The following is a 27,201-nucleotide window of genomic DNA, read 5'->3' on the forward strand; positions in this document are numbered from 1 at the left end:
AATTGCCTGCTCTATCTGAATCATAAAATAACAAATTTGGGTTCAGTGTTCCTTTAACACATTCACTAAAAAGATAGGTACAAAAACTAAACCTCTTTCATTTGTTTCAAAGTTATACTTTGTCCCACACTCCCTTACAGGGGCCAAAAAAACAAAATCGGTGTACACTGTCCCTTTAAAAGGCATAAAAAGTTAGAGCATTCTAACTGTGGTACTGTTGCTTTGCATATAACTATGTGAAACCCCCTGCACTAATTAGTCCTAGCTAAACACAGCCAAGCCAATAACCAGCTTGCTTCCAGACTTTTATGCCCCTTTAATGCATTAAATAGTGAAATATATATTACAATAATAATTAATTAATTATATAAATGTATTGTTTAAATCATGAAGGAAAATATATGACCTGAACATAGGAGTCTGATGTAATTTGTTTAGTACATGTCTGTTTCAGCTGAGTAGGTCACATGTGAGGGTTTTACACCATCTTAGTAGTGTTGCTAAGCAACATACTCAGAGACTCATTTTTGTATAAAAATGACCAGGTTGCTTGACATTAAAGGGACATTCCGGACAAAATTTATATGCACATAGTTGAATTACATCTTTGAATAGAAACACATTTACAATATTCATGTATAGGCAAAAAGGCTTCAAGAAAAGCATTTTTCTCTGCACGTGCATGTGAAGCATAGCTAGATATTGTCAGTGCACCAGCATTTTAAATACTGCAGCTGCTCAGAGCACAAGTGGGGCTTGTATCATGTCAGCAATTAACAAATTGAGTCATTACCAGGCGATACAATAACCTTAGGCTCTCTGAGCAAGTTCTGTGTTTAAAATGCTGGTGCACAGTGCATACTTAAATACACTTTTAGCACAGCTATAGCTTTTTTACATGTATATTACAAAAATAACTGAAATGCATCCATGTGGATTCCAACCTTGGCTGGTATGTCTCTTTAAATGAAAATTAGGGGAGCGTTGTGCTTAACACCCTTACAGACTGTTTGTGCATACTGCATAGAAAACAGAAGACGATATAACTGCAGAATAGTTTAAGGTTTTGAAGAAGTATTAACTCTCCTATAATATATAATAAAATCAGGAGTGTTAATTGAATTTCATATATATATATATATATATATATATATATATATCCTACATACAATTCTTTGGCTCTATAACCAAGTCACACAGTATACTCATAGGACACTTGTACATTCTGCATAGGAATCACATTTGATACAGAGATTCACACTTTCTGCTCAGCGTATAACAATGTGCAATTAGAAATTCCTTGTACGTTATATCCATTAGCTACCAATGGTGTGTGTTATTACCTGCACATTATTCTCATTAGCCACAAGTAGATATTACTTGCACATTATACTCATTAGCCTTGCCTGGTGTAAATAGAGATTACTTGCACAGTATACTCATTAGCCCCGCCTGGTGTAAATAGAGATTACTTGCACAGTATACTCATTAGCCCCGCCTGGTGTAAATAGAGATTACTTGCACATTATACTCATTAGCCCCGACTGGTGTAAATAGAGATTACTTGCACAGTATACTCATTAGCCCCGCCTGGTGTAAATAGAGATTACTTGCACATTATACTCATTAGCCCCACCTGGTGTAAATAGAGATTACTTGCACATTATACTCATTAGCCCCACCTGGTGTAAATATAGATTACTTCCACATTATACTCATTAGCCCCACCTGGTGTAAATAGATATTAGTTACACATTATAGTCATTAGCACCACCTGATGTAAATAGTAATTACTTGCACATTATACTCATTCGCACCACCTGGTGTAAATAGAGATTACTTCCACATTATACTCATTAGCCCCACCTAGTGTAAATAGATATTAGTTACACATTATAGTCATTAGCACCACCTGATGTAAATAGTAATTACTTCCACATTATACTCAGCCCCACCTGGTGTAAATAGTGATTACTTGCACATTATACTCATTAGCACCACCTCGTGTAAATAGTAATTACTTGCACGGTATACTCATTAGCTCCACCTGGTGTAAATAGAGATGACTTGCACATTATACTCATGTGTACCACCTGATGTAAATAGTAATTACTAGTACATTATACTCATTAGCCCCACCTGGTGTAAATAAAGATTACCTGTACATTAATCCCATTACCCCCACCTGGTGTAAATAGTAATTACTTGCACATTATACTCATTAGTACCACCTGGTGTAAATAGTAATTACTTGCACATTATACTCATTAGCCCCACCTGGTGTAAATAAAGATTATTTACGCATTATACTCATTATGTCCACCTGGTGTAAATAGATATTACTTGCACATTATACTCATTAGCACCACCTGGTTTAAATAGAGATTACTTGCACATTATACTCATTAATACCACCTGGTGTAAATATAGATTACTTACAAATTATACTCATTATGTCCACCTGGTGTAGAGATTACTTGCATATTATACTCATTTGCATCACCTGGTGGAAATAGAGATTACTTGCACATTATACTCATTAGCACCACCTGGTGTAAATAGAGATTACTTGCACATTATACTCATTAGCACCACCTGGTGTAAATAGTAATTAATTGCACAATATACTCATTATCCCCAATTGATGTAAATAGTAATTACTAGCAAATTATACTCATGTGTACCACCTGATGTAAATAGTAATTACTAGTACATTATACTCATTAGCCCCACCTGGTGTAAATAAAGATTACCTGTACATTAATCCCATTACCCCCACCTGGTGTAAATAGTAATTACTTGCACATTATACTCATTAGTACCACCTGGTGTAAATAGTAATTACTTGCACATTATACTCATTAGCCCCACCTGGTGTAAATAAAGATTATTTACACATTATACTCATTATGTCCACCTGGTGTAAATAGATATTACTTGCACATTATACTCATTAGTACCACCTGGTTTAAATAGAGATTACTTGCACATTATACTCATTAATACCACCTGGTGTAAATATAGATTACTTACAAATTATACTCATTATGGCCACCTGGTGTAGAGATTACTTGCACATTGTACTCATTTGCATCACCTGGTGGAAATAGATATTACTTGCACATTATACTCATTAGCACCACCTGGTGTAAATAGAGATTACTTGCACATTATACTCATTAGCACCACCTGGTGTAAATAGATATTACTTGTACATTATACTCATTAGTACCACCTGGTGTAAATAAAGATTATTTACACATTATACGCATTATGTCCACCTGGTGTAAATAGATATTACTTGCACATTATACTCATTAGCACCACCTGGTGTAAATAGAGATTACTTGCACATTATACTCATTAGCACCACCTGGTGTAAATAGAGATTACTTGCACATTATACTCATTAGCACCACCTGCTGTAAATAGAGATTACTTGCACATTATACTCATTAGCACCACCTGCTGTAAATATAGATTACTTACAAATTATACTCATGTCCACCTGGTTTAGAGATTACTTGCACATTATACTCATTAGCCCCACCTGGTGTAAATAAAGATTATTTACACATTATACTCATTATGTCCACCTGGTGTAAATAGATATTACTTGCACATTATACTCATTAGCACCACCTGGTGTAAATAGAGATTACTTGCACATTATACTCCTTAGCACCACCTGGTGTAAATAGAGATTACTTGCACATTATACTCAGCACCACCTGGTGTAAATAGATATTACTTGCACATTATACTCATTAGTACCACCTGGTGTAAATATAGATTATTTACAAATTATACTCATGTCCACCTGGTGTAAAGATTACTTGCATATTATACTCATTTGCATCACCTGGTGTAAATAGAGATTACTTGCACATTATACTCATTAGCACCACCTGGTGTAAATAGATATTACTTGCACATTATACTCATTAGTACCACCTGGTGTAAATAAAGATTATTTACACATTATACTCATTATGTCCACCTGGTGTAAATAGATATTACTTGCACATTATACTCATTAGCACCACCTGGTGTAAATAGAGATTACTTGCACATTATACTCATTAGCACCACCTGGTGTAAATAGATATTACTTGCACATTATACTCATTAGTACCACCTGGTGTAAATATACATTACTTATATAGATTACTTACAAATTATACCCATGTCCACCTGGTGTAGAGATTACTTGCACATTATACTCATTTGCATCACCTGGTGGAAATAGATAATACTTGCACATTATACTCATTAGCACTACCTGGTGTAAATAGAGATTACTTGCACATTATACTCATTACCATCGCCTGGTGTAAATAGTAATTACTTGCACATTATACTCATTAGCCCCACCTGTGTAAATAGATATTATTTGCACATTATACTCATTAGCCCCACCTGGTGTAAATAGTAATTACTTGCACATTATACTCATTAGTACCACCTGGTGTAAATAGAGATTACTTGCACATTATACTCATTAGCACCACCTGTGTAAATAGATATTATTTGCATATTATACTCATTAGCCCCACCTGGTGTAAATAGTAATTACTTGCACATTATACTCATTAGTACCACCTGGTGTGAATAGAGATTACTTGCACATTATACTCATTAGCATCACCTGGTGTAAATAGTAATTACTTGCATATTATACTCATTAGCACTACCTGGTGTAAATAGAGATTACTTGCACATTATACTCATTAGCATCACCTGGTGGAAATAGTAATTACTTGCACATTATACTCATTAGCACCACCTGGTGTAAATAGATATTACTTGCACATTATACTCATTAGTACCACCTGGTGTAAATATAGATTACTTACAAATTATACTCATGTCCACCTGGTGTAGAGATTACTTGCACATTATACTCATTTGCATCACCTGGTGGAAATAGATAATACTTGCACATTATACTCATTAGCACTACCTGGTGTAAATAGAGATTACTTGCACATTATACTCATTAGCACCACCTGGTGTAAATAGAGATTACTTGCACATTATACTCATTAGTACCACCTGGTGTAAATATAGATTACTTACAAATTATACTCATTATACTCATTTGCATCGCCTGGTGGAAATAGATAATACTTGCACATTATACTCATTAGCACCACCTGGTGCAAATAGAGATTACTTGCACATTATACTCATTAGCACCACCTGGTGTAAATAGAGATTACTTGCACATTATACTCATTAGTACCACCTGGTGGAAATAGATAATACTTGCACATTATACTCATTAGCACTACCTGGTGTAAATAGAGATTACTTGCACATTATACTCATTACCATCGCCTGGTGTAAATAGTAATTACTTGCACATTATACTCATTAGCCCCACCTGTGTAAATAGATATTATTTGCACATTATACTCATTAGCCCCACCTGGTGTAAATAGTAATTACTTGCACATTATACTCATTAGTACCACCTGGTGTAAATATAGATTACTTGCACATTATACTCATTAGCACCACCTGTGTAAATAGATATTATTTGCATATTATACTCATTAGCCCCACCTGGTGTAAATAGTAATTACTTGCACATTATACTCATTAGTACCACCTGGTGTGAATAGAGATTACTTGCACATTATACTCATTAGCATCACCTGGTGTAAATAGTAATTACTTGCATATTATACTCATTAGCACTACCTGGTGTAAATAGAGATTACTTGCACATTATACTCATTAGCATCACCTGGTGGAAATAGTAATTACTTGCACATTATACTCATTAGCACCACCTGGTGTAAATAGATATTACTTGCACATTATACTCATTAGTACCACCTGGTGTAAATATAGATTACTTACAAATTATACTCATGTCCACCTGGTGTAGAGATTACTTGCACATTATACTCATTTGCATCACCTGGTGGAAATAGATAATACTTGCACATTATACTCATTAGCACTACCTGGTGTAAATAGAGATTACTTGCACATTATACTCATTACCATCGCCTGGTGTAAATAGTAATTACTTGCACATTATACTCATTAGCCCCACCTGTGTAAATAGATATTATTTGCACATTATACTCATTAGCCCCACCTGGTGTAAATAGTAATTACTTGCACATTATACTCATTAGTACCACCTGGTGTAAATAGAGATTACTTGCACATTATACTCATTAGCACCACCTGTGTAAATAGATATTATTTGCATATTATACTCATTAGCCCCACCTGGTGTAAATAGTAATTACTTGCACATTATACTCATTAGTACCACCTGGTGTAAATAGAGATTACTTGCACATTATACTCATTAGCATCACCTGGTGTAAATAGTAATTACTTGCATATTATACTCATTAGCACCACCTGGTGTAAATAAAGATTACTTGCACATTATACTCATTAGCATCACCTGGTGGAAATAGTAATTACTTGCACATTATACTCATTAGCACCACCTGGTGTAAATAGATATTACTTGCACATTATACTCATTAGTACCACCTGGTGTAAATATAGATTACTTACAAATTATACTCATGTCCACCTGGTGTAGAGATTACTTGCACATTATACTCATTTGCATCACCTGGTGGAAATAGATAATACTTGCACATTATACTCATTAGCACTACCTGGTGTAAATAGAGATTACTTGCACATTATACTCATTAGCACCACCTGGTGTAAATAGAGATTACTTGCACATTATACTCATTAGTACCACCTGGTGTAAATATAGATTACTTACAAATTATACTCATTATACTCATTTGCATCACCTGGTGGAAATAGATAATACTTGCACATTATACTCATTAGCACCACCTGGTGTAAATAGAGATTACTTGCACATTATACTCATTAGCACCACCTGGTGTAAATAGAGATTACTTGCACATTATACTCATTAGCCCCACCTGGTGTACATAGATATTACTTGCACATTATACTCATTAGCACTACCTGGTGTAAATAGAGATTACTTGCACATTATACTCATTACCATCGCCTGGTGTAAATAGTAATTACTTGCACATTATACTCATTAGCCCCACCTGTGTAAATAGATAATACTTGCACATTATACTCATTAGCCCCACCTGGTGTAAATAGTAATTACTTGCACATTATACTCATTAGTACCACCTGGTGTAAATAGAGATTACTTGCACATTATACTCATTAGCACCACCTGTGTAAATAGATATTATTTGCATATTATACTCATTACCCCCACCTGGTGTAAATAGTAATTACTTGCACATTATACTCATTAGTACCACCTGGTGTAAATAGAGATTACTTGCACATTATACTCATTAGCATCACCTGATGTAAATAGTAATTACTTGCATATTATACTCATTAGCACCACCTGGTGTAAATAAAGATTACTTGCACATTATACTCATTAGCATCACCTGGTGTAAATAGTAATTACTTGCACATTATACTCATTAGCACCACCTGGTGTAAATAGATATTACTTGCACATTATACTCATTAGTACCACCTGGTGTAAATATAGATTACTTACAAATTATACTCATGTCCACCTGGTGTAGAGATTACTTGCACATTATACTCATTTGCATCACCTGGTGGAAATAGATAATACTTGCACATTATACTCATTAGCACTACCTGGTGTAAATAGAGATTACTTGCACATTATACTCATTACCATCGCCTGGTGTAAATAGTAATTACTTGCACATTATACTCATTAGCCCCACCTGTGTAAATAGATATTATTTGCACATTATACTCATTAGCCCCACCTGGTGTAAATAGTAATTACTTGCACATTATACTCATTAGTACCACCTGGTGTAAATAGAGATTACTTGCACATTATACTCATTAGCACCACCTGTGTAAATAGATATTATTTGCATATTATACTCATTAGCCCCACCTGGTGTAAATAGTAATTACTTGCACATTATACTCATTAGTACCACCTGGTGTAAATAGAGATTACTTGCACATTATACTCATTAGCATCACCTGGTGTAAATAGTAATTACTTGCATATTATACTCATTAGCACCACCTGGTGTAAATAGAGATTACTTGCACATTATACTCATTAGCATCACCTGGTGTAAATAGATATTACTTGCACATTATACTCATTAGCACCACCTGGTGTAAATAGATATTACTTGCACATTATACTCATTAGTACCACCTGGTGTAAATATAGATTACTTACAAATTATACTCATGTTCACCTGGTGTAGAGATTACTTGCACATTATACTCATTTGCATCACCTGGTGGAAATAGATAATACTTGTACATTATACTCATTAGCACTACCTGGTGTAAATAGAGATTACTTGCACATTATACTCATTAGCACCACCTGGTGTAAATAGAGATTACTTGCACATTATACTCATTAGTACCACCTGGTGTAAATATAGATTACTTACAAATTATACTCATTATACTCATTTGCATCACCTGGTGGAAATAGATAATACTTGCACATTATACTCATTAGCACCACCTGGTGTAAATAGAGATTACTTGCACATTATACTCATTAGCACCACCTGGTGTAAATAGAGATTACTTGCACATTATACTCATTAGTACCACCTGGTGGAAATAGATAATACTTGCACATTATACTCATTAGCACTACCTGGTGTAAATAGAGATTACTTGCACATTATACTCATTACCATCGCCTGGTGTAAATAGTAATTACTTGCACATTATGCTCATTAGCCCCACCTGTGTAAATAGATATTATTTGCACATTATACTCATTAGCCCCACCTGGTGTAAATAGTAATTACTTGCACATTATACTCATTAGTACCACCTGGTGTAAATAGAGATTACTTGCACATTATACTCATTAGCACCACCTGTGTAAATAGATATTATTTGCATATTATACTCATTAGCCCCACCTGGTGTGAATAGAGATTACTTGCACATTATACTCATTAGCATCACCTGGTGTAAATAGTAATTACTTGCATATTATACTCATTAGCACTACCTGGTGTAAATAGAGATTACTTGCACATTATACTCATTAGCATCACCTGGTGGAAATAGTAATTACTTGCACATTATACTCATTAGCACCACCTGGTGTAAATAGATATTACTTGCACATTATACTCATTAGTACCACCTGGTGTAAATATAGATTACTTACAAATTATACTCATGTCCACCTGGTGTAGAGATTACTTGCACATTATACTCATTTGCATCACCTGGTGGAAATAGATAATACTTGCACATTATACTCATTAGCACTACCTGGTGTAAATAGAGATTACTTGCACATTATACTCATTAGCACCACCTGGTGTAAATAGAGATTACTTGCACATTATACTCATTAGTACCACCTGGTGTAAATATAGATTACTTACAAATTATACTCATTTGCATCACCTGGTGGAAATAGATAATACTTGCACATTATACTCATTAGCACCACCTGGTGCAAATAGAGATTACTTGCACATTATACTCATTAGCACCACCTGGTGTAAATAGAGATTACTTGCACATTATACTCATTAGTACCACCTGGTGGAAATAGATAATACTTGCACATTATACTCATTAGCACTACCTGGTGTAAATAGAGATTACTTGCACATTATACTCATTACCATCGCCTGGTGTAAATAGTAATTACTTGCACATTATACTCATTAGCCCCACCTGTGTAAATAGATATTATTTGCACATTATACTCATTAGCCCCACCTGGTGTAAATAGTAATTACTTGCACATTATACTCATTAGTACCACCTGGTGTAAATAGAGATTACTTGCACATTATACTCATTAGCACCACCTGTGTAAATAGATATTATTTGCATATTATACTCATTAGCCCCACCTGGTGTAAATAGTAATTACTTGCACATTATACTCATTAGTACCACCTGGTGTAAATAGAGATTACTTGCACATTATACTCATTAGCATCACCTGGTGTAAATAGTAATTACTTGCATATTATACTCATTAGTACCACCTGGTGTAAATAGAGATTACTTGCACATTATACTCATTAGCATCACCTGGTGGAAATAGTAATTACTTGCACATTATACTCATTAGCACCACCTGGTGTAAATAGATATTACTTGCACATTATACTCATTAGTACCACCTGGTGTAAATATAGATTACTTACAAATTATACTCATGTCCACCTGGTGTAGAGATTACTTGCACATTATACTCATTTGCATCACCTGGTGGAAATAGATAATACTTGCACATTATACTCATTAGCACTACCTGGTGTAAATAGAGATTACTTGCACATTATACTCATTACCATCGCCTGGTGTAAATAGTAATTACTTGCACATTATACTCATTAGCCCCACCTGTGTAAATAGATATTATTTGCACATTATACTCATTAGCCCCACCTGGTGTAAATAGTAATTACTTGCACATTATACTCATTAGTACCACCTGGTGTAAATAGAGATTACTTGCACATTATACTCATTAGCACCACCTGTGTAAATAGATATTATTTGCATATTATACTCATTAGCCCCACCTGGTGTAAATAGTAATTACTTGCACATTATACTCATTAGTACCACCTGGTGTAAATAGAGATTACTTGCACATTATACTCATTAGCATCACCTGGTGTAAATAGTAATTACTTGCATATTATACTCATTAGCACCACCTGGTGTAAATAGAGATTACTTGCACATTATACTCATTAGCATCACCTGGTGTAAATAGTAATTACTTGCACATTATACTCATTAGCACCACCTGGTGTAAATAGATATTACTTGCACATTATACTCATTAGTACCACCTGGTGTAAATATAGATTACTTACAAATTATACTCATGTTCACCTGGTGTAGAGATTACTTGCACATTATACTCATTTGCATCACCTGGTGGAAATAGATAATACTTGTACATTATACTCATTAGCACTACCTGGTGTAAATAGAGATTACTTGCACATTATACTCATTAGCACCACCTGGTGTAAATAGAGATTACTTGCACATTATACTCATTAGTACCACCTGGTGTAAATATAGATTACTTACAAATTATACTCATTATACTCATTTGCATCACCTGGTGGAAATAGATAATACTTGCACATTATACTCATTAGCACCACCTGGTGCAAATAGAGATTACTTGCACATTATACTCATTAGCACCACCTGGTGTAAATAGAGATTACTTGCACATTATACTCATTAGTACCACCTGGTGGAAATAGATAATACTTGCACATTATACTCATTAGCACTACCTGGTGTAAATAGAGATTACTTGCACATTATACTCATTACCATCACCTGGTGTAAATAGTAATTACTTGCACATTATGCTCATTAGCCCCACCTGTGTAAATAGATATTATTTGCACATTATACTCATTAGCCCCACCTGGTGTAAATAGTAATTACTTGCACATTATACTCATTAGTACCACCTGGTGTAAATAGAGATTACTTGCACATTATACTCATTAGCACCACCTGTGTAAATAGATATTATTTGCATATTATACTCATTAGCCCCACCTGGTGTGAATAGAGATTACTTGCACATTATACTCATTAGCATCACCTGGTGTAAATAGTAATTACTTGCATATTATACTCATTAGCACTACCTGGTGTAAATAGAGATTACTTGCACATTATACTCATTAGCATCACCTGGTGGAAATAGTAATTACTTGCACATTATACTCATTAGCACCACCTGGTGTAAATAGATATTACTTGCAAATTATACTCATTAGTACCACCTGGTGTAAATATAGATTACTTACAAATTATACTCATGTTCACCTGGTGTAGAGATTACTTGCACATTATACTCATTTGCATCACCTGGTGGAAATAGATAATACTTGTACATTATACTCATTAGCACTACCTGGTGTAAATAGAGATTACTTGCACATTATACTCATTAGCACCACCTGGTGTAAATAGAGATTACTTGCACATTATACTCATTAGTACCACCTGGTGTAAATATAGATTACTTACAAATTATACTCATTTGCATCACCTGGTGGAAATAGATAATACTTGCACATTATACTCATTAGCACCACCTGGTGCAAATAGAGATTACTTGCACATTATACTCATTAGCACCACCTGGTGTAAATAGAGATTACTTGCACATTATACTCATTAGTACCACCTGGTGTAAATATAGATTACTTACAAATTATACTCATGTCCACCTGGTGTAGAGATTATTTGCACATTATACTCATTTGCATCACCTGGTGGAAATAGATAATACTTGCACATTATACTCATTACAATCACCTGGTGTAAATAGTAATTACTTGCACATTATACTCATTAGCCCCACCTGTGTAAATAGATATTATTTGCACATTATACTCATTAGCCCCACCTGGTGTAAATAGTAATTACTTGCACATTATACTCATTAGTACCACCTGGTGTAAATAGAGATTACTTGCACATTATACTCATTAGCACCACCTGTGTAAATAGATATTATTTGCATATTATACTCATTAGCCCAACCTGGTGTAAATAGTAATTACTTGCACATTATACTCATTAGTACCACCTGGTGTAAATAGAGATTACTTGTACATTATACTCATTAGCATCACCTGGTGTAAATAGTAATTACTTGCATATTATACTTATTAGCACCACCTGGTGTAAATAGAGATTACTTGCACATTATACTCATTAGCATCACCTGGTGTAAATAGTAATTACTTGCACATTTATACTCATTAGCCCCACCTGGTGTAAATAGAGATTACTTGCACATTATACTCATTTGCCCCACCTTATGTAAATAGTTATTACTTGCACATTATACTCAGAATCACCTGGTGTAAATAGAGATTACTTACACATTATACTCATTAGCATCACCTGGTGTAAATAGTAATTACTTGCACATTATACTCATTAGCATCACCTGGTGTAAATAGTAATTACTTGCACATTATACTTATTAGCACCACCTGGTGTAAATAAAGATTACTTACACATTATACTTATTAGTACCACCTGGTTTAAATAGTAATTAAGATTACTTGCACAATACACCCTGAACTCCATCAGTCATTAGACAGTGCATTCTTCCCAAGGACCACTATAACCCTCCAGCCAATCAGCAAGCGCTACCCAGGGTGCTGACCCAAAAATGGGCCAGCTCCTAAGCTTACATTCTTGGGGGGTTTTTTTCAATTAAAGATACCAAGAAAATGAAGAAAATTTGATAATAGGAATACATTAGAAAGTTGCTTAAAATTGCATGCTCTATCTGAATCACGAAAGAAAAATGTGGGTTTCATATCCCTTTGAGACACTTTACAGATCACTAGTTAGGCCTCATGTTGAGTTATGTGTACAGCTCTAGAGGCTTTATCTATAAACTAGAATCTCTTCCAAGGAGGGTTACTAATATGAAACATGATCTAGAAAATAAAACTTACAAAGAAATCATTAATTACCTAAATATGGATAACTTAAAGGAGGGAAGGAGAAGAGTTTACATGATAGAAACCTTCACGTAGATTAAGGGGCTTAATAAAGAAGAACCTTAAAGTATATTTTTCCCAAAAGAGCCACACCAAATAAGCAGGTCATGAGTAGTATGTTCAGGAGTAATTTGCTTCACAGAAAGAGTAGTTGATTCATGTATTAAACTTCCATAACAGATGGTTAATATATATATAAGAAATGGTTAATATATATAAAAGATGGTTAATATATATAACAGATGGTTAATATATATAACAGATGGTATAGATAGATAGATAGATAGATAGATAGATAGATAGATAGATAGATAGATAGATAGATAGATATGTTGGGCTAGATTAGAAATGAAGCACAAATTAACGCTCCCGCTTGAGCGTTAATTGAGCTAAAAGTACGATTTTTGCTCTCGTCAGGTTGCGCTCGTATTACGAGTTGAAAGTAAACTGTTTTCGCTCTAGCGGTAATCCAACTAGCACAAAAATCAGAAGTTAAAATATCACGTGCCCATTTATGTTTTCCCTCATAGAAGTCAATGGGGGAAAAAATAAAACAACACCCCACTCTCATGCAAACACGATCGCATATTCTCATTTGCGCTAAACCAACATAAAAATATGAATATTTATTATTCCAATGTTCTGCACATAACAGAATATCTTCTATTTATTCATAAATGAATATTTCTACATATATCTGATTGTATTTTGGTATATATTTTGTACCTGTATATATATATATATATATATATATATATATAGGAATAGATACATACAAATATATATAGGAATATCTATTTATAAATACTAAGAACATTAGAGTGTATAATATTTACAGTAAATACATAGTTAAAACCTTTATTAAATACGAATATTGCATAAATATGCTTTTACGTGTTTTCATCTACTTAACGGCAAAGGGCTTCAATGCACTTCTATATGTCAGTGTTAATTTTGACGAAAAATTTCAATTTAGTCTTAGTTTTAGTCTTTTGACTAAAATGCCATTTTAGTTTTAGTCGTATTTAAGTCATCTGAATTGTTTTAGTTTAAGTCTAGTTTTAGTCGACTGAATCTTCAGTAGATTTTAGTCGACTAAATCTCCAGTAGATTTTAGTCAACTAAAATCTAAGGGGTTTAGTTAAAGTGTAATGCGTTATTTAAGCATTTCTCTATCATTTGCAAACTGATTATATACTCCAGGAGAAAACATAACACCTGTTAATATTTATGGTATTAAGGTTTAAACATGAAATACAGACACAGATTTAGCCGTTGTGATATGTACAAATTTTATTAAACTTAAAATTAAATAAAGCCACGTTTCATAAACAAACAGAAGTGCAACTTTAAAATATAAAAAAACAAAACTGTAAACTGTATTAGCTGTATTGCACATATTACCCAATATAAAAACTTTAGGGGGCGGAGTTTACTGCCAAGCCGAGAGGACGTGATTGCAAAGAGCTCCTCAATATAATTAATATAACAGTTCTCTGTTAATAATTAAAACAAGTATCAAGTAACTCAACACAACAAAAAGTTTCTGCAGCTAGCACAGGCACAGCATAACTTAAATCCATATTCGTGGGTTATGCTTATTTCTATAAGAAGAATCAATTGATTGTTCTTCGTAAATTTTACAAAAGAGCAGTAATTGGATATGGATTGATTATAACAACTTGCATAAAATGTTTTTGTCAGCAAATTTTGATTTAGTTTTAGTCATAGTCTTTTGACTAACATGTCATTTTGATTTAGTTTTAGTTATAGTCTTTTGACTAAAATGTTATTTTAGTTTTAGTCGTATTTTAGTCATCAGAATTTCTTTAGTTTTATAGTCATTTTAGTCTAGTTTTAGTCGACGAAATTAACACTGCTATATGTGTCTATATGTGTATACATATGTATTTATGTGTCTATATGTGTATACATATGTATTTATGTGTTTATATGTGTATACATATGTATTTATGTGTCTATATGTGTATACATATGTATTTATGTGTCTATATGTGTATACATATGTATTTATGTGTTTATATGTGTATACATATGTATTTATGTGTCTATATGTGTATACATATGTATTTATGTGTCTATATGTGTATACATATGTATTTATGTGTTTATATGTGTATACATATGTATTTATGTGTTTATATGTGTATTTTTTTTAAAATATTTATTTATTGTTTTCTCTTTAACAACAACATAACATCACAAAAAATCAATAGCAATAGCACCTTAAAAAATATATCATACATTGGATTTCCGTACAAAAACAAGTTCAAATATATGCAAGAGTCCAAACTCCCGTAATAGCTTTACCTTATATATATATAAAAAAAATCACCATATATACCTAACCATCTGGATAGGATACTCTTTAGTAGGCAAAAAAAAACTAATACGGTTCTCGAGTTCCAACTCCTTTCCTAATCCTTCCTTAGGAAAATATATGCGTCAACAGATAAATGGCCATGAAAAAAAACAAGAAAATAACGAAACAAGACACAAAAAAAAATAAAAAATTATAATATATATTCCCCCTCTCCACTCCCCCGCACCTCCGCCTCCGCTATCCCTGATGAAATTCCCCACAAAGCTATACTATCCATTCATATGGGAAAATATTCAATAGTGTAAGTTCCGCAAAACTCACTGATGATAGAAAAGGAGAAAGGATCAATTTTTGGAGCGTATTTGGGTAAGATAAAATTACAGGAGACCATCTCCAAAGAAATTTCTTAATACTATTCTCAGAAGCATACATATGTATTTATGTGTTTATATGTGTATACATATGTATTTATGTGTTTATATGTGTATACATATGTATTTATGTGTTTATATGTGTATACATATGTATTTATGTGTTTATATGTGTATACATATGTATTTATGTGTCTATATGTGTATACATATGTATTTATGTGTTTGTTTATATACTGTATGTCTGTAAATACATATATACACATATAAATACATATGTACACACACACATATATATATATATATACATCTTTAAAAATGTTTATTTATGTATCTCAATGTTAAAGCCCTTTGCCTGCCTTTTTTAACACCTGATGTCTCATATCTGAGCCCTTATAACTTTTTTGTGCAATATTTTTTTGAATAATTTTATTAGATGGTGTTATTTATTATGAGTGTAACTGTACTTTGTAATGTATTGTTGATGTGTTTTGTGACACTTTTTAGTTTCTCAAAACAGTTAACCAGAGCTCTGAAGTCACGGTAATCATACTAGTGTAAATTGCGAGCGATAAGCCTGATTAGCACAAACACCCACAATAAACCCCTTATCGCTCGGGCACAAACGTTTGTGCTCCATTTATAATCTAACCCATAATGCGCAATAATAAAATGTTCTACCACATAAAAGACTTTTCCTTTTACACATTTACCTTGTTTCCTAACTTCATGTCCCTGTTATGTTGTTTACTAAATTGTGCAGTAATTATGGTATATTGAAATAGGTGTCAAAGTGAGTACATTCGAAGATCTCACACATTGTTCAACAGCTCCTTTTACACCGATTCACAATAACAACAGTTGCAGCGTTGACGGTGCTAAATCAAATACCAAGTAGTTTGACACAAAAAAATATCTATTTGGGTGGTGGTGAGAGTCCACAATCCATTACTCCTGGCATTCAACTACTGGCCACTTGGAGGAGGCAAAGATTCACAAAACTTCAAGAGCAATTTATCCCTCCCCCATCACTGGTATGCTAGTCTTATCTTTGCCTCCAAGGAGGAAGGTGAAGAATTTAGCTGCTCCAGATTCTTTGTCGAGAGAGGTCCTCAGACCGATTTGATTCCCATTTTCCCTTCACAGAGCTGCTAATGAGAGACAGCGGGGAAATTTGAGTATTAGCTAGTGACAGAATTGTTCCCAGTGAATGAGTTAGTTACAAGCCTACCACAGGTGTTAGTGTGTCGATAAACTCCACACTGAAATCCTCAGCTGTGACGTACAAAGCACTGGTGGGCTCTCTACTGGAAGCAGTTTATCTCTGCAGCTGACTAGGCACAGTAGAGTGGGTACATCTCAAGATAAGTGTGCACAAACTTGCATTTACAAAGCCCACAGGCTATTAGCAAGGTATACCATTCAGGGGGGTACATCATAGCTAGGAGACATTATTTTATACAGATTTCTGTGTGTCAGGGTTATTTTATATATTTATTATTCATTCTTTTAGGCTAAATAAACTTTTTTTTACTCTAAGAGGGTACTACTAAGATTTGTTGTTATTATATGTCTTGGTCATTAAAGCTATAGGATGCATTTCTGTCTCTGATATTATATTTATTATTCTTTTTATTTTTATTGTCTGTATTCTTTATTTCTTAGGAGTATACTGGAAATGTCCCCTTTAGATTGAGACCCCTTAGAAAGTAGAGCCACTGATTATATTGATACCAGGGTGGATACAAATCAATGATTTATTTATTTTTTAAATCTTTTTTTTTTATTATTTAAGTCATACTGTATTTATTTATATTTTTATTTCAACCAGACTTCTTATTTAAATAGGATTTTTTTTAATTAAAATGCTTTTTGAGGAAAAATCTATCTATTTAATATTTTAATATATTCTAAAGGCTATTCATCCTGAAATATAGACTCATTTTTAATTTGTGTCTACAGAAATAACTTGCCCCTTCTTCACAGCAAACTGTTATAAAATGAACACACAGAGTTGAGAAATAGACCTTAAAGGGACATAATCATGAAAGATAAGTTTTGGGTTTCAGATAGAGCAAACAATTTCAGATTTACTTCTATCATTGCTTTGATATCCTTTGCTGAAGGAGAGCCAATGCTCTACTGGGGCTTAGCTGAACACAATGGGTAAGACAGTGACAAGCAGCTAGCTCACAGTAGTGCATTGTTTCCGAGCATACCTAGGTTTGCTTTTCAACAGTAGATACCAAGAGAACAAAGCAAATTAGATAAGAGAAGTAATATAAAAAAAATGTTAAAATAAATAATAATAATAATAAAATTGCATGTTCTTCCTGAATCATTAAAGTTTAATTTTGCCTTTACTGTCCCTTTAATGCCATTGCTCCCCTGTACATCTGTGTACACAGAATCAACCCATACTAAGGTCCAAGAAGCTCAATGTATAGAAGATTGTTTGGAGTGTAATAGATCTGCACAAGGACCTAAGTGTGATGAGGGAGGGGCAAGCATTAAAAATGAAAAATATAATGTTATTGTTAAATAAAACTATTTAAATTGTTATTATTAGGGTAATCATTATTTTTATCATTCCATTTCAGTAGCTCTCATCCTATTGCCTGATTTGAATTTGAAGAATCAAATCAGCCGCTAGGAATGCAGTATTTTAACACGTACCTTGAATTCACTATTCAGTGTACAGCGGCAATGGTACAAAGAGGATCCTCCACACTCCATGGCTCTGCAGTTGCTGGTCCTGTTCCGCGCTCATCTCCGCTCCGACTTGGTCCTGGATGAAGAAGGAAGTGGTCCCCGCTTGGAAGAAGACTTGGAACAGGACCTTCTTTGCCAGACTTCAGGAATGGTGAGTACCTATTTGGGGGTTAGACTTAAGCTTTTTCTTATTTTTTGGATTTTTTTTTTTTTTTCAGATTAGGGATTTATTGGGCATTCTTAAAAGAGTTGAATTCTGTTTTAAGGGCAATGCCCATACAAATGCCCCTTTAGGGGCAATGGGTAGTTTAGTTTTTTTTATTTTGGGGGTTTGTTGGGTGGTGGGTTTTACTGTTAGAGGGGGGATTTAGTATTTTTAAGGTAAAAGAGCTGTTTGACTTAGGGCAATGACCTACAGAAGGCCCTTTTAAGAGCTATTGGTAGTTTAATATTAGATTAGGGGGTGTTTTTATTTTAGGGGGGCTTTTTATTTTCATAGGGATTAGGTTTAAATTTTTATTTTTGATAATTTGGTTTATTATTTTATGTAATGTTAGACTTTCATTTTTAAAATCTTAGATTTTTTTGATTTTTTTAAGTAATGTTGGCTTTTGTATTTTAATTGTAACTTATTATTTTTTAATGTAGGTAATTGGGGTTAATTTAGGAGTGTTAGGTTAGGGGGCTTAGTAATTTAATTAGTTATTTGCGTTGTGGGGGGTTGGCAGATTATGGGTTAATAGGTTAATTAGGGTACTTGCGTTGTGGGGGTTTGGCGGATTAGGGGTTAATAGATTTATTAGGATTATTGCGTTGTGTGGGTTTGGCAGTTTAGGGGTTAATAGTTTTATTAGGATTATTGCGTTGTGTGGATTTGGCGGATTAGGGGTTAACAGTTTTAATAGGTACTTTGTAATGTGGGTTAATGGCGGATTAGGGGTTAATAAATTTATTAGGTAGTTTGCGATGTTGGGGTTGGCGGATTTGGGGGTTAATAATTGTATTATTAGTTTCAATGTGGGTTTGATGGTTGATATAGGGGTTAATAGTTAAATTAGGCATATTTCGTTTTGGGGTTGTCGGTTTAGGGGTTAATACATTTATTATTAGTTGTGATGTGGGGGGATTGTGAATATAGGGGTTTTACGTGTCGGGTTTATTTTTGGGAGGCGGGTTAGACTTTTACGGGAGATTTTTGTTTTTTATTTGTTTTTATTTTCTTAGGCGCCGGCAGTTTCTAAAGTGCCGTAAGTCACTGGCGACTCCAGAAATTTGTATTTACGCTAATTTCTGGACATCACTAGTTTATCCGACTTACGGCACTTTATGAACTGCCGGCGGGGTTTATGGAATAAACCGATGTGCTAGGTGAAAATACGGGCGCCGCGGGTTTCAGCAGTTGCGCTGAAGCTTGCGCAGCATATGTAATCTCGCTCTGTATCTGATGTGCTACCTTCAGTCAGTTTGTTTGCCAATCCTGAATCTCAAAAGATCAGATCAGCTAAACATTTTTTTATTGAGTCAGATTCTGATTGTTCAGATAATGTAATCTCTCATCGGGAGTCAGTCACTGATCTTGCCTCCTTTATATTCAAGATTGAACATCTTCTTCTATACTCAAGGGGGTTTTATGTACTTTAGGTCTACAGGATCCCAAGCCTCAGGAGCAAATAACTGTCAAGCATCTGGACTTGATTTTCTAATCTATTGTTTAATCTACAGATACTTTTTTTTCCAGTCCCTGTAGCTATTAGAAGATCATTTCTAAGGAATGGTTTTCTAAGACAGGAATTCCTTATAATCCAGCTTCAAAATTTACCAGCTTCTAGTATAGGGATTTGGGAAACCATTCCTAAAGTGGATGGACCTATATCCATTCTTGCCAGGTAAACTACTATTCCTTAGAAGATAGTATTTCTTTAAGGATCCAATTGACTGCAAACTAGAGTCTTTTCACAGAAAGGCTTTTCAACAAGCAGATTTACTGCTCAGTCCCGTAATCAGTTTAGCTTTTGTGGCTGCAGTTTCTACTCTGTGGTGTGGCAATCTTTCTAATGACTTATCAGATGATTCTGCAGAAGGAGATTTTCAACATCAGGTGAACTCATAAGATCTGCTAATGTCTTCATTTGTGTTGAGATTATTGATATAATCAAGAAAAATGCTAAAATATGGCATTAGTTGTTTTGAGCCTTGTGGTTGTATCCTTGCCAGCTGTCATGGTTTCCAAGTGTAGACTTTTATCTCTCCATTTTCAGGGATTAATGTTGTTTGGGCCTGGTCTAGACACAGTCATTTCTACAGTGAGAGGATGAAAATAAGATTTTCTCCCTCAAGAAAAGAGGTCTAAGGGAAAGAATAGGGCAATCAGTCCTTTTTGTTCCTTCAATCAAGGATCCAAAAACCAAGGTATTTTGGTGGCACAATACTTGAACAATATATTTGTTTAGTCTCCATCGTTACCTTTAGCTGTATTGCATACACAATCTAACTTTTGTTATTTCTTTACAAGCATGTTTGGATAATCAAAATTCCAAAGAGTTCTCTCCTCCTCTAATCAGGGTCTCTTTTCTAGGACTCATTATTGACTCACTTTCTATGAGACTTTCCTTATCGGATCAAAGGAGATTTATGCTTCAATTACTTTTCAATCATTCAGTAGCTCTGTGCATGGAGGTTTTAGGTCTGATGATAGTATAATCAAACACTTTTGCACGGTTTCACATGAGATCTCTTCAGCTCTGTATGCTACTTTGGAATCTCTAAGAATCCTCTTGGATTCCAAAGTGAGACCATCTATGTCTTGGTGGATAAATCACCAATCTATTTCTCTGGAGGCGTCCTTCGTTCTCCTGACTTGGACAATGGTCTCTACAGACACAAATCTCTTGGTTTGGGGTGTAGTATGGGGGTCCAGGAGAGCACAAAGAGTTTGGTCTCCTCTGGAGGTGAGGTTACAAAATAAATGTCCTAGAGTTGTCCTCTCTGACAGAGGCCTATAACAATCATCATGGGGTAACAAACAATTCCCTAAAGATGAAGGAGGTTTCTAAAATTTGTCCACTGCCCAAGTCAAATCTCTGTGGAATTTTAGAAATTCATATCTGTCAGGGTGCCAGGAATCAGACTGAGACGAGAAGTGCAAAAATAATCACACCTTTATTAATAGCAAAAAATAATAAAAAGTCCACAAGTTAAATAACAAGCCAGGAGTCAAAACCAGAGCTGGTAGTGAGACGAGACGAGTCAGGAGCCAAAGCAAATAGTCAGACGAGCCGGAATCAGTAACAAGGAAAACAGCAGAGTCAGGAACAAGCCAGGGATCAGGAACCAGGAAGGACGTCAGGCAGCCAGGTAATACACAGGAATTCTCATAAATAGGTCTTAGACAACGCAAAGGCAAAGCATACTGAACAGAGGCCCTTTAAATAATAAGTGATGACATCACAATTCTGCGACTGCATCCTGTCTCACATGGATGATGCACACCAGTCTGGCCATAAAAGGAAGTGCAGGAAGTGAGCAGCATCCCCCACAATGCACCATAGTCAGGAAGAGAGGTGAGTAAAATGTCTGCCAACAGCACATGGCAAACACAACAGGGAAAAAACCCTGACAATATCCCAGGTGGGAACGACTGTGATGCAGACTATCTCAATCGCCAATCGCTTTATTTAGGGGAACAATCTCTTCATCTGGATGTCTTCAATCAGATTGTAGATTGATGAGATCTACCAGAGATAGATCTGATAGCTTCCAGTTAAACAACTAACTTTACAGATATTTCGCAAGAACCAGGGATCCACAACTGGAGTGGATAGATTCTCTAGCAGCTCCCCGGTCTTCCATCTTGCTTACATATTTACTCTTACAGTTCTGCTGACCAAGAGTGATAGCTCAGATTAAACAAGAGCTATTATCAATCATTCTGATTGCTCCAGTTTGGCCATGCAGAGCTTAGTTTTAGGATCTGGTACAGTTGTTCTTTTCCACTTAGACACAACCTACTGTCTTAAGGCCCTTTTTATTATCAAGATCTCAAGTCTCTCAATTTGATAGCTTGGAGATTGAACACCTAAATTTAAAACAAATAGTTATTTTTTTCTGATGCTGTAGTTAAAACCTAATTTCAGGCCAGATAGCCTGAAATAAGGTTTTAACTACAGCATCAGAAAAAAAAAACAACTATTTGTTTTAAATTTAGGTGTTCAAGCTCTTTCTTTCCTGGTGTGCAAATTTAGGTTTTAGCTGGAATTCCTTTAGAATTCCTAGATTTCTTTAATGTGTACAAGATGGCTTAGATAAAGATTTATCTCCTAGCTCTTTATAGGGTCAAATCGCTATTATTTCATGTTAGACCACAAGAGAATTGTTACACTTCCTAACATTCAGAACTTTGATCAAGCTTTAGTAAGGATATTGTAGTTCCTTCTCTGTGTCTTAATCCTCAGACTCAAAATAAATACTTTTACACAATTTAGATGTAGTGTGAGCCTCAAAATTCTATTTACATGTTAAAAAAGGGTTGTAAACAATATTCTAATTTGTTTATTCATTGCTCAGGTCCACTCATAGGCCCGAAGGCGTCAGGCAATAATTTACCTTCTTGACTAAAACTTTTGACTCCAAAGGCTTTCTTGGAGGTGGGAAAAACTCCTTTGAAATGTATTACAGCCCATTCAACTAGATCCGTTCCTCTTCCAGGGATTTCAGAAATGAGGCTATTGCAAGGCAGCAACATGGTCTTTTTTACATACCTTTTTTAAATCCTACCACTTTGGTAGTGTTTTTTTTTTTTGCTTCTTGTGAAGTGACATTTGGTAGGAAAGTCCTCCAGGCAGCAGTGTTTTGCTTTTTAAAAAAAAAGTTCCCACTCAAATTACTCATGGACTAAACAGCTTGGGTATTCCGGGAGTAATGGATCGTGGACTCTCACCACCTTATGACAGAAAACAGAATTTATGCTTACCTGATAAATTATTTTCTTTTATGGTGGTGAGAGTCCACGAGCCCCACCTAATTTTATTAAAGGGAATGTCTAGACCCAATACTTCTTTATTACTTATTGTTACATACCAGACAAGCATCTTGCAACGGCTTCCACATCTATGAGCTTGTAAGAAGTACATGACACTTTTGAGTAATCATCGTTTGTTAGCAACCAAACATGGCCACCAAGCTCTGCCCATGGCTTTCTTCTTGTCTAGTTAGCTGTTTTCCTTTATGACAGTTTAGCAGTGCACTTTTAAAAAATTTCCATTCGCTATTTCAAATTGCATATGCACAAATCAGCCTGTGCGAGTAGGAAAATGTGTTTAAGAGTCAATCATGATTGGAGAAACTTAACATACGAATATATACATGCAATAGGTGGGCGGAGCTTGGCTGCCATTTACGGCTCCTAACAAACAATGAATATTTATATGATTTATGTACTTCTTACAAGCTTATAGATGTGGGACCAGTTGCAGGATGCTTCTCTAGTATGTAACAATAAGTCATCAAAATGATGTACTGGTTCTAGACTGTCCCTTTAAATTATTTTTTTCTGGTGGCAGTTTGCACCTCATTTTCCCTGCTTTATTCTTTCATACCTTTCTATTTCTCATTGCTTGGCTCTACGAAAGACTGGTATACCAGAGAGGTCGGAGGGATAAAGTACTCTTGAAGTTTTGGGAATCTTTGCCTCCTCCTAGTGGCCAGGAGATGAATTCAGGAGTAATGGATCATGGACTCTTACCACCATGAAAGAAATTAATTTATCAGGTAAACATTTGTTTTCTTCTTATGTAAACTCTTTTTGAATGGATTACCAGCAATACATAATTATAGGAAACTGTGTGAGAGACAATTAAAGGGACATTAAATACCTCTATCTTTTTGTGTAAAAAAAACGTGTTTTGTCCCATGCTCTAAAAAAGGACTAAAAGCAAATTCTCTAACCTAGATTTTTAAATGCTGCACATTGCCTAAACCAGTATTTTTTTAGCCTTTACAGAGACAGTATTTCAACATTTAGTGTATAGACAGGTGTAACATATTATTTTACATTCTAAGTTTATTTTCATCTAAATACAGTTAAATATTAATAGAACTTCAAATATAACATATTATATTATTTATGTCAATTTTAGGAAGATCATATAATTTAATGTGACTTTATTCCTTTATCCAGCACACACAGATACACATACATACATACGCACACACAGATAAACACATACATACACACTCATGCACATACACCCACACATATAGAAACACACACATATAAACATACACAGATAAACACATACATACACACACATATACATAGACACACACTCATGCACATACACACACATATGGACACATACATACACACACACACTACATACATACACAAATAAAATATACAGTATATATATATATATATATATATATATACACACACAGACACACACATGTGAACATACATACACACTACATACACACAAACATATACATACACACACAGATAAACACATACACACACACTCATACACAGTGTGCACACACACATACATACACACTGACATATACACACAAACATATACATACACACACATATACATACACTCATACACACATGTACACATACGTCCATGCACACACTCACACATATATACACACACATGCAAATACATACTACATACATGCATACATAGACTCACACATATATGCACACACACATATACATACACACACAGATAAACACATACATTCACTCACACATATACAAACACACATATACATTCACACACAGATAAACACATACATACACACACAGATAAACACATACATACACTCACACATATATACATACACATATACATATACACACACATGTATACATACACACACATATAAACAGATACATACACTCACACATATGTACTCACACACGTATACATACACACACAGATAAACACATACATACACTCACACAAATGTACTCACACACGTATACATACACACACAAATAAACACATACATACACTCAGACATATACACACACATGTATACATACACACACAGATAAACACATACATACACTCACATATATGCACACACACATATAAACGCATACATATACACACATATTTACACACACATGTATACATACACACGCGCATATATATATATATATATATATATATATATACACACACAGGCACACACACAGATGCATATGCCACGCACACATACACACATATATTAACCACAGAGATTACTGTTCTGGGGTGGAACATAATGTAAACAATAATCACATACAAACAACTAAAGTTATTCACATAATGTGAAAAGTGTGCTCAGCATTCACTCCTACATACTATACTGAATCACCTGAACAGTTTTATACAAGATTACATGCATAGTCTGTGCCACAGGGTTACCAGCTGTCTGTCCCTCAAAAAATAAGTTAATACTTGAAAAACAGTGGGTATCAGGGGAAACAGAACTTTAGGTCATGATCAGACCACATGGTCCTGCAGCCCCTGTCAGTTGTATGTGCGCATTAGACCTCAGATCAGACCCCATGGTCCAGCAGCCCCGGTCAGTTGTATGTGCGCATTAGACCTCAGATCAGACCCCATGGTCCTGCAGCCCCTGTCAGTTGTATGTGCACATTAGACCTCAGATCAGACTTCATGGTTCTGCAGCCCCTGTCAGTTGTATGTGCGCATTAGACCTTAGATCAGACTTCATGGTCCTGCAGCCCCTGTCCGTTTTATGTGCACATTAGACCTCAGATCAGACCCCATGGTCCTGCAGCCCCTGTCAGTTTTATGTGCACATTAGACCTCAGTTGAGACCCCATAGTCCAGCACCCCCTGTCAGTTGTGTGGGCGCATTAGACTTTAGATCAGACCCCATGATACTGCAGTCACTGTTAGTTGTATGTGTGCATTAGACTTCAGATCTGACCACATGACCCTGCATCCCCTGTCAGTTTTATGTGCGCATTAGACCTCAGATCAGACCCCATGGTCCTGCATCCTCTGTCAGTTTTATGTGTGCGTTAGACCTCAGATCAGACCCCATGGTCCTGCATCCTCTGTCATTTTTATGTGCGCATTAGACCTCAAATCAGACCCCATGGTCCTGCATCCTCTGTCAGTTTTATGTGTGCATTAGACCTCAGATCAGAACCCATGGTCCAGCAGACCCTGGCAGT

At 34.9% G+C, this 27,201-nt stretch overlaps 1 protein-coding gene across 6 annotated transcripts in view; it reads left to right on the forward strand.

Annotated features, from left to right (window-relative positions):
• The window catches only part of RAI1 (retinoic acid induced 1), a 602,776-nt gene that overhangs the window by 500,457 nt on the left and 75,118 nt on the right, over window positions 1–27,201 (forward strand). The window lies entirely within an intron of this gene.

The sequence above is a fragment of the Bombina bombina genome, chromosome 11 (assembly GCF_027579735.1).
Source record: "Bombina bombina isolate aBomBom1 chromosome 11, aBomBom1.pri, whole genome shotgun sequence".
Classification (NCBI taxonomy): Eukaryota; Metazoa; Chordata; class Amphibia; order Anura; family Bombinatoridae; genus Bombina; species Bombina bombina.